This window comes from Triticum urartu, chromosome 7A (genome assembly GCF_056163025.1).
Source record: "Triticum urartu cultivar PI428250 chromosome 7A, HENAU_Tu73, whole genome shotgun sequence".
Taxonomy (NCBI): Eukaryota; Viridiplantae; Streptophyta; class Magnoliopsida; order Poales; family Poaceae; genus Triticum; species Triticum urartu.
This window is the reverse complement of record NC_141879.1, coordinates 334838014-334848370: the sequence shown is the minus strand read 5'-3', so window position 1 is coordinate 334848370 and position 10357 is coordinate 334838014. Positions and strand designations below refer to the sequence as shown.

At 40.3% G+C, this 10357-nt stretch overlaps 1 long non-coding RNA gene across 1 annotated transcript; it reads left to right on the top strand.

Annotated features, from left to right (window-relative positions):
* Nucleotides 1-485: 485 nt before the first annotated feature.
* On the top strand, nucleotides 486-6979 carry LOC147959530 (uncharacterized). The gene is made up of 3 exons (XR_015610876.1): nucleotides 486-2282; nucleotides 2519-2688; nucleotides 4314-6979. It is a non-coding gene; the product is annotated as an uncharacterized LOC147959530 (long non-coding RNA).
* The last annotated feature ends 3378 nt before the right edge of the window (nucleotides 6980-10357 follow it).

Here is a 10357-nt window from a genome sequence, read left to right as displayed (position 1 = left end):
TTTAGTAATAAATAATTCATCTAGCCTCTGTTTAGATGTGGTTTTATGTTTTAATTAGTGTTTGTGCCAAGTAGAATCGTTGGGAAGACTTGGGGAAAGTCTTGTTGATCTTGCTGTAAAAAACAGAAACTTTAGCGCTCTCGAGAATTGCTTCCATTTTTATTTGGAAAGTGATATTTAGTTAATTCTTTTTGCAGATGATTAGTAGATAAATTCCTCATGTCCAGCAATTTATTTTTGAATTGGGTAACAGAAATTTGCGTTAGTCACAGATTACTACAGACTGTTCTGTTTTTGACAAATTCTGTTTTTCGTGTGTTGTTTGCTTATTTTGATGAATCTATGGCTAGTAAAATCTTTCCCTAATAATAAAGCACGGATTGAGTCTCCGGATTCACCGTCATGGCAGTTTTGCAATGAAGTCCCTATTGTTTTTTCTATTGAACCCGTAGTCTTTTTCTAATGTGAGAAAACGTTTCGTCCAGGTTTTGTAAACAAAAAACAGGAACATACACGACCACGGGCTCTCCTCTCTCCCTCTCCTCCCGATCCCAGCCGCCAGGAGGCGCACGACCTGCGCGACGCTCGATCCGGTGCTGCGCCGGCCGATGGCCGACGCCGGTGATCGGAGCACACTACACCACCGGTCTGCCTCAGCTCCTCCTTTCCTTCGCGCGCCCGACCTCCTCGCTGTACGCTGCCCAGGAGGGCTCGCGCTCGCTGCTCGACCAGAGCCACCACCAGCCAGTCCGGTTCCGCACCGGCCGCCGGCCGATGGCCGACGGAGGTGTTCGAAGCATCCTGCACCACCAGTCTTCTTCGTCTCCTCCTTTCCTTCGCATGCCCGAGCTCCTCGCTGTACGCCGCCTAGGAGGTCTCATGCTCGCCGCTCGACCAGAGCCACCGCCAGCCAGTCGTCGCTGCACTTTCAGTCACAGATCCTTGAGGTAAACTCCGACATATGAGACTAACTCTCCTTTCATATGATTCAAAAAATGGTATGATGGTGGGAGTTAATTGGGTTACTAGAATAATGGGTTGCTAGTTAATTTACATCATGTGGAGTCTCAAGACACATGGGTACGCCGGCTCCTATTGTTTGACAAATGTATTATCAAATTTTCTTTAATCGTATAAAGAAGTTGCAGTTAGGTGTTGCCCTTTTTTATGCCTAGACACAGCAGCTCCAATAAGATCTGGACGCTCATGGTGGATATATTAATTATTCTTATAATGGTCATCTGAATTTGCAGAGACAATTAGATTTTGGAAGCAGAATCCTTTCCTCATAAGATGGATGAGCTGTAGGATTTGGTTCTGTTCATCTTGAATTAGTTTTTCATCATCATTTTCTTTGTATTAGGAATTCATGCCTTCCAGCTCTATTTTTTGCATGGTTAGTGTATGCTGGGAGTCACATTGTTATGCATGCTAGCAAACAGTAGGATTGAAAGTCTTACCCTGTAGGTTATTAATATCTTTTCCACTATATTGATGTTCAGCAATTTAATTCATATAAGGTCACACAAGCAGTTTGGTTTTCAGATCTGTCTTGACAAACATATTTGGTTCAGCAATTTAATTCGTATTAAAGTCACACAAGCAGTTTGGTTTTTAGATTTGTCTTGACAAACATATTTTGCAGACTATCCTTGCATAAACAATTGATTTCTGCAAGTTGCTTTCACTTCTTATTAATTTCTTCCCTTGGTTATGATGTACTGCTATTCGTTTTCATGATGATTCGTGTGTTTTGTAGTTTTCACTCACAGAATCTTCTTTCTAAACAAGATTGGTTCCCATTGTTACGGTCAAGTAGCCACCGAGCAGTAAGGCCATCGAGTGACACAAGACCACGGGACAGCGTGAGAAGAAGCAGAGGGGTTTCTGGCGGGATGGGGAAGACCACGAGGAAGTGTGGCAATGGAGTGCAATCCCGATGAAGAAGAACATTGCAAAGAAAGACCCTAGCCAAGCGCCACCCAATTACCTCTCACTGACCAATCTAATGGCCATAAATTCAATTGCTCCAAGCTGCTGCGTTGACCTTCCCATTGATCCACTACATCCTCGCTCAGCTGCTTCTGCTATGCTTCTTCTCCATGGCATTGCCAGCTGCCAGCGTGCCTGACATCGCTCCTTATGTGACCCGATATGATGCTCCTCTACGTGTTCTTATCACCCCATTTTCCATGAGGAGAGATCTTCTACGGTTCTGTAGCTCTACTCCATAGTAATGATGAAGTCTCCTCAAGATGGATAGCAATTATCTCGGGATCATGGTGAGGTTACTGACTCGACCCTTCATTTGGCTCTATTCGTGTGGATCTATTCATGTGCATCTGTAAACTTTATTTAGGTACAACTATTTGTTCTAGCGCTTGTGTTTATTATTTTTGTAAAAAGAAGATTTCTTGATCTCATTAAATTGGGGTTTTATGTTGACATGAAATTCTAACTGAATTTGCTATTCAGCTGACAATTCCAACAATTTTTTGTATTGTATTTGCATGTACAGAGCTGAGCAACGGCCAAGGGGCATATGCTTCTCCTACCACTAACATCTTCATCCTATTTGAGCCAGAGTAGCTTTGGTGCCCTCTCTCACTCATGGTGAGGCTGTGCACGTTTGCCATGGTTGTGGCTACGAAATCCCAGACTGAGTCGCTTCGGACGGGCACTATTCAGGTACAACTCACTTTGCTCCACCATTGTTGGTTGGGATAATTGCATTTTTACCCCTAGTTGGTTCCTACCCACGGGTTTTGCCCTTAGTTTTCGAGCTTGCTCAGTTTTGCCCTTACTTTTTCCATCGAGGTCCCTCGAATGCCCTTTGACCGTTTGACCAAAACTTTGAAAATTCATAACTAATTCAAATGAACTCAGAAAAATGCGAATAAGATATCAAAATATTCAGATAAACATTACCCTTATGTGCATATCATTTGCATTTAGTACAAAAGCACCCTTTAAACTACATGAGGTGATTAATGTTATTAACATTATTAAAAATAAAAAGGTATAAACAATATTTTTTTCATGAATAAAAATTACATGCAAATGTAGGTGATGTTTTCTGAACATCCAGATATCTTATTTGCATTTTTCTGAGTTCGTATCATCTTGTTAAGAATGTTCTAACGACTTTGAACATTATTTGGAAACTTCATAACAAGTTGATATAAACTCAGAAAAATGCAAATAAGATATCAGGATGTTCAGAAAACATCACCTACATTTGCATGTAATTTTTATTCATGAAAAAATATTGTTTATACCTTTTTATTTTTAATAATGTTAATAACATTAATTACCTCACGTAGTTTAAAGGGTGATTTTGTCCTGAATGCAAATGATATGCACATAAATGTAATGTTTATCTGAACATTTTGATATCTTATTTGCATTTTTCTGAGTTCATATGAATTAGTTATGAATTTTCAAAGTTTTTGTCAAACGGTCAAAGGGCATTCGAGGGACCTCGACGGAAAAAGAAAGGGCAAAACTGAGCAAACTCGAAAAGTAAGGGCAAAACCTGTGGGTAGGAACCAACTAGGGGTAAAAATGCAATTGTCCCGTTGGTTGGTTGCTGTGCATCACATGGTTGACGAAATTCAGAGATGATGTTGATCTTGCTCTTGTTAGACCATTCTTGTTATAAATCATTATTCGGTTCTAGCTAGGGTCTTAGGAATTGATAATTTCCGGATTGTATCGCTGAAAATGTAGTTCTTACAAGATTCTCATTGTCAAATTGTTATTGCAGCATGAGTGAAAATATGTTCCTTTTAAATGCTTATATTCTATAGAAACCTCTGATCTATATCCTAAATTATTGTATTGTGTGCTTTTGTAAAATAAACTGTATTGATTCAATTTATATATGTAGTACAATGGTTTTTCTCACATCACAAATATCTAACAACAAGGGTGGTACCGAGTTCACTTGCAACCAAAACATTTAAATTCCAGTTCAACATTTGCATATTCCTATCTAATAAACGGTCAGATGTTTCAGATTAACGTGGGAATTTCTAGCATATTCCTATTTTACGGTGACGCCATATTCGAATTTGAAGGTGTACTTGCATGGCAGAATTCTGATGTGATTCACATGGTCTTCAGTTGAGATGAAACAAAAACTCTCCAAAGAGGGGAAACAAGCACAAATAAAGCCTGAAGAGATATGCAATTTGGATTTATAGTTACTGTCCCTTCATTATTATATTGGAGTTACACGCAATTTTTCTTATTATAGTGGAGTTACATTATTAAGTGAACTGTCACTTATAAGTTTACTGATTATTCTACAGGAAATATGACAGCGAAGACGGCCTCCATGCCTCTCGATCGAGTAAATCTCTCCTGGCCTTCAGGAGGCTGCTGGAAATCAACCACCGCGAGGTCCTCAAGGAGCTCTACCGTAGGAAAATCAACAACGTTCGATACGTATTCTGTTCCAAAGCTATCTACTTCATGGTGTACGAGAAGTACCACAGCTGGCTCCTAGGCACTATTCCCTCGCTCGGCGGCAGGCTGGTCAGGACTTGCTTGCCGGGTCGGCTGCGACGGCACATCCCCAATAGATACGTATCCCCTCAACTCGCCTGCTATCATAGTTTGCTTGGTACCCTCACTAATACATGTTCGCTCTGATATATGTTATGACAATCTGAAGCGCGTCGGGCCATGGACAATGTTCGATAAAGCGGCCATTACTAGCGACGTGATGGAGTACATCTGATCCCCATATATGACATATTATAGACATTGTCCACAATCCTTGAATTGACTAGAAACACAGGAGACCTGCAGTTTAAGATGGTGCTCGTCTACGCCTTTTTGGTCTAACTCTGAAATCCATCAGTACCTCTGGTTAGCCAAGGACGAGGTTGAATTTTTGTTGGCTCAGATTTTCTGTGGCGTGTTGGCATTGCTAACTACCCATAACACATGGTCAATCGAGTTTCATTTTGGTATTGTGAGTCTGGGAGCGCACATGCACTCTGTTTACTGGCCATTGAAGAGGGGCGGCCTTTGCACGTCAGGGGGTTCAGATTGACAGAAAATTGAGCTGGATTGTTCTGCTCATGTTAATTGATGGAGCTAAATGTATTGCCTGGCGGAAGATTAGTATAATAGAAAAATGGGGTAGGGTTGCTCGTCCGTTCCGTATAGGTAAGGTTTGTAATTTGGAATACTGAGCAAGTTCTCAAGTAGTGACACCCTGAAGTTTCATTCTAATTTCATCAGGTGTTTGGTGCATGAGGATATTTTTCATAGTAATCATAACACTTCCTTTCTAGACAGCAAGATGAAACTAAATATTTTGTTCTTAGTAATCATAACAATTCCTTTCAAGGTGAAACTAGACACATCCTCATCACATAAATTGATTCATGTTCTTACTTCATGTCCAAACAACAAGATGAAACTAAATACTTTTGCTAGCGTATTTGTTGGATCTTGATTTTCGTATATGTTTAGATTTGTCTTACACATGTTGAAGAACCAGATTCAGAGTATTGCCAAGGGATAGCCCAATGTCTTCTTGTGAAACTAGATTAATTGTACAAGATTGAATGTGACAAAACATTATACATGACAATCGTTTCTTTGAAGTTTGAAGGTGGCACATGGCATCTTTTCAATTATATATTCATTTAATTCAGTTGGAGAGGAATAAATTATGTTAAAAATCAGTACCATGATATTTTAGTATGATTGGTCCTTTTGGAGTACATTCATAACACAAAAGAATTGTTTGGTGGCCTCATACATGTTTCTCGTGCCTACCTTTGCAGCACAGCAGTGACAACATGCTTGGCCATATGTCTCAATTTCGGTGTCTGAAAGCTATTATGAGTCAACCTAATATTTTATTCTGTTTATTGCAAATAGAACCAGAAGCCAATATACAAATACACAATTCAGAACCTTTATGTGGTGTGAACAAGATGAACAACAGGAGAGAATGGAGAGGGAATCGAAATTAAATGGAAAACAGGGTTAGTGGCTCAGATCAGTGACATGAACTCCTCGATTTTCCCTATTGTATTAGCCCAAGTACGGAGTATCTTTATCCTGCTCTCGCCAGTGGGATACGAAACGCACTCTTCCATCCAGTTCCTCCACCCGGTCAACCCAAGTACATTGCAAATTTTGTTTGCTTGTAGGGAAGCATCATTGAATTAAATGTATTTACGAGTTATAAATGTTAAGTACGTGGATACTTTTTCCCCGTTGCAATGCACGAGCATTTGTATCGGGTTGTCCTGGTGTTGCAACCTAGGAAGTACAAACAGGGTCCGTCGTCACCACAGATGAAAACCTTGTCGAGCCTTATTTTTGCAGGTTGCCTTATTTCTGTTTCTTTTAGAGGAAAGATAGCAATTTCATTCATTATAATCCTGTTGCACAGACCTGCTAGATCGCGGTGCGTCGAGATCATAATTGCTACACTCAAAGGTTACATTGACCTTATTGCTGACATTTGCAAAAATTATATTAAAAAATGTTGCATAATAGCACGTGGAGCAATTTATACTTAATATTTCACCCGGTGCAACGCACGGGCATTTTTTTGCTAGTAGTTTATAAACCATAGAGAAGTTGGAATACAGTAGGTTTAACACCAATATAAATCAAGAATGAGTTCATTACAGTACCTTGAAGTGGTGTTTTGTTTTCTTTCGCTAACGGAGCTTACGAGTTTTCTGTTAAGTTTTGTGTTGTGAAGTTTTCAAGTTTTTGGTAAAGATTCGATGGAATATGAAATAATGAGTGGCAAGAGCCTAAGCTTGGGGATGACCAAGGCACCCCAAGGTAATATCCAAGGACAACCAAAAGCCTAAGCTTGGGGATGCCCCGGAAGGCATCCCCTCTTTCGTCTTCATTCATCGGTAACTTTACTTGAAGCTATATTTTTATTCGCCACATGATATGTGTTTTGTTTGGAGCGTCATTTTATTTACTTTTGTTTTGCTTGCTGTTTGAATAAAATACCAAGATCTGAAATTCTTAAATGTTAGAGAGTCATCACATAGTTGCATAATTATTCGACTAATCATTGATCTTCACTTATATCTTTCGGAGTAGTTTGTTGTTGCTCTAGTGCTTCACTTATATCTTTTTAGAGCACAATGGTGGTTTTATTTTGAAGAAATAGATGAACTCTCATGCTTCACTTATATTCTTTTGAGAGTCTTTAGAACAGCATGGTAGTTTGCTTTGGTTATGAAACTAGTCTTAATATGATGGGCATCCAAGAGGGATATAATAAAAACTTTCATATAAGTGCATTGAATACTAAGAGAAGTTTGATACTTGATGATTGTTTTGAGATATGGATATAGTGATATCAAAGTTGTGCTAGTTGGGTAGTTGTGAATTTGAGGAATACTTGTGTTGAAGTTTGCAAGTCCCGTAGCATGCACGTATGGTAAATGTTGTGTAACAAATTTGAAACATGAGGTGATATTTGATTATCTTCCTTATGAGTGGCGGTCGGGGATGAGCGATGGTCTTTTCCTACCAATCTGCCCCCCTAGGAGCATGCGCCTAATGCTTGGTTTTTGATGACTTGTAGATTTTTGCAATAAGTATGTGAGTTCTTTATGACTAATGTTGAGTCCATGGATTATACGCACTCTAACACTTCCATCATTGCTAGCCTCTTCGGTACCGTGCATTGCCCTTTCTCACATTGAGAGTTGGTGCAAACTTCACCGGTGCATCCAAACCCCGTGATATGATACACTCTTTCACACATAAACCTCCTTACACTACAGGAATCAGCTACTTTGCCGTCAGCCATGGCGGACGGCAAAGGCATGGATGGCTGAGGGCAAAGGTCTTTGCCGTCCACCGCGGATGGCAAAAGGTGACAGCAAAGTAAGGTTCAGCAAAGAGGTACTTTGCCGTCTGCTTCGGGCGGCTGACGGCAAAGGAGCCTTTGCCATCAGCAGCGGACGGCAAAGAGTGCAGACGGCAATAAGTGCGCTGTTACTCCGTTAGTTGGCTAACGGCAGGCCTTTGCCGTCCGCCGCTGACGGCAAACTTCGGAAGGCCTTTGCCGTCCGCCGTGTGATGTTAGCCGACGTCACTACACGGCAGGCCTTTGCCGTCCGCCGCTGTAGGCAAAGTTTTTGCTCTTTGCCGTCCGCCGCGGACGGCAAAGCCTTTGCCATCAGCCACTGTAGGCAAGCTGACCAAATTGGTCAGCCTCCCAGGAAGCACAGCTGCCTGCCACGTGGCCTCTTTGCCGTCTGCTGCTGATGGCAAAGAGCTCTTTGCCGTCGGTGGCAGACGGCAAAGAGCCTGCATATTGGCTCTTTTTTTCTGTTTTTTTGAATCCAACAATTCTCAGAGCAAATATATATGACATATATAGATATATTTCCATATCAGATATCCAGCACATAAGTTTCATATCACATATCACATATCACATAAGTTTCATCCATACACATTGTTCATACCTAAGCAAGTTCCATCCATATACATATTACAATGGGAAGTTTCATCAAGATAGGAAGTTCCATCATAGCAAGCTAGATACAATGCAAAGTTTCATGAAAAGAAAAGCAAGCACTCCATCATAGCAAGCTAGGTTCCATGAAGTGAATGAAATCTGCAAAATGGTAAATAAGAAAGTTAGAAATAGGTGACTAGAACAAGAAGAAGACTAGAACAAGAAGTATATGTCATTTATGAGCTAACTTAGTTGAAATGGATCATATATGAGCTAACTAAGTTGAAATGGGTTGTTTATGAGCTAACTTAGTTGAAATGGATCATTTATGAGCTAACTTAGTTGAAATGGGTCATTTATGAGCTAACTAAGGTGAAGGGCATCGTTTTTGAGCTAACTAAGGTGAAATGAATAGTTTTTGAGCTAACTAAGGTGAAATGGATCATTTATGAGCTAACTTAGGTGAAATGGATCATTTATGAGCTAACTTACTTGAAATGGGTCGCTTATGAGCTAACTAAGGTGAAATGGATCTTTTTGAGCTAACTAAGGTGAAATGGATTGTTTTTGAGCTAACTTAGGTGAAATGGATCATTTATGAGCTAACTTAGTTGAAATGGATCATTTATGAGTTAACTAAGGTGAAATGGATCGTTTTTGAGCTAACTAAGGTGAAATGGATCGTTTTTTAGCTAACTTAGGTGAAATGGATCATTTATGAGCTAACTTAGGTGAAATGGATCATTTATGAGCTAACTAAGGTGTTTTTGAGCTAACTAAGGTGAAATGGATCTTTTTTGAGCAAACTTAGGTGAAATGGATTATTTAAGAGCTAATTTAGGTGAAATGGATCGTTTTTAGCTAACTTAGGTGAAATGGATCGTTTAGGAGCTACTGTAGGTAAATTGGGTCATTTTAGAGCTAACTTGGATAAACTGGATCATTTATAAGCTAACCTAGGTAAGATGGGTCATTTTGGAGCTAACCTAGGTGAAATGGGTCATTTTGGAGCTAACCTAGGTGAAATGGGTCATTTTAAAGCTAACGTAGGTAAAATGGATCATTTAGGAGCTAATCTACGTAAAATGGGTCATTTTAGAGCTAACTTGGATAAATTGGATCACTTATAAGCTAACTAAGGTAAAATGAGTCATTTTAGAGCTAACTTAGGTAAAATGGATCGTTTATGAGCTAACTAAGTTAATTATGCAATTTTTGACATAAGTAAGCTAAGTACATATCGTTTTAGAGCTAACTTAGGTAGAATGGATGGTTTATGAGGTCAGTAAGCTTATTAAGTCATTTTGGAGGAAAAGAAGCTAACTCTAGGTCATTATGGTAAGCATATTGGAGGAAATAAAGCTAAGTCTAGGTCTTTATGCATTTGTTAAGCAAAACACTAGAGAAACTTACCGTGATCACGGAGGTGTAGGACCGGGCTGGCTCGCGCCGGTAGCTGGAGAAGGAGCGGGCTGGCTCTCGCCGGTAGCTGGAGAAGGATCGTGCGATGCGTTTCTGGAGTTAAGCTGCAGCAAAGATCATTTCCAATGTCTCGTTAGCATTATGACACTCAAATGTTAAGACTAGCAAGTAATGTCCATTCAAATTAAACTCACCGTGCTCCCAGGAGCAATCACTGGCATCGGCGGAGCGGTCTGACCGGACTTCTCGCACACAGACTGCACATTTGGTTTTCACAACAGTCATACTAGTTAGTAATGAGACTCAAATGTTAAGACTAGCAAGTAATCTGCAGAAGAAACTTACCACAAGGAGCTCGTACATGGCCCTTGCCTGCAAGTCATTCCGTGCCCTCTCCTCCTCCAACATCTTTGTCGTCCTCTCCTCCAACTCCCGCTGCCTCTCCGTCGCCTCCGCCAGAAG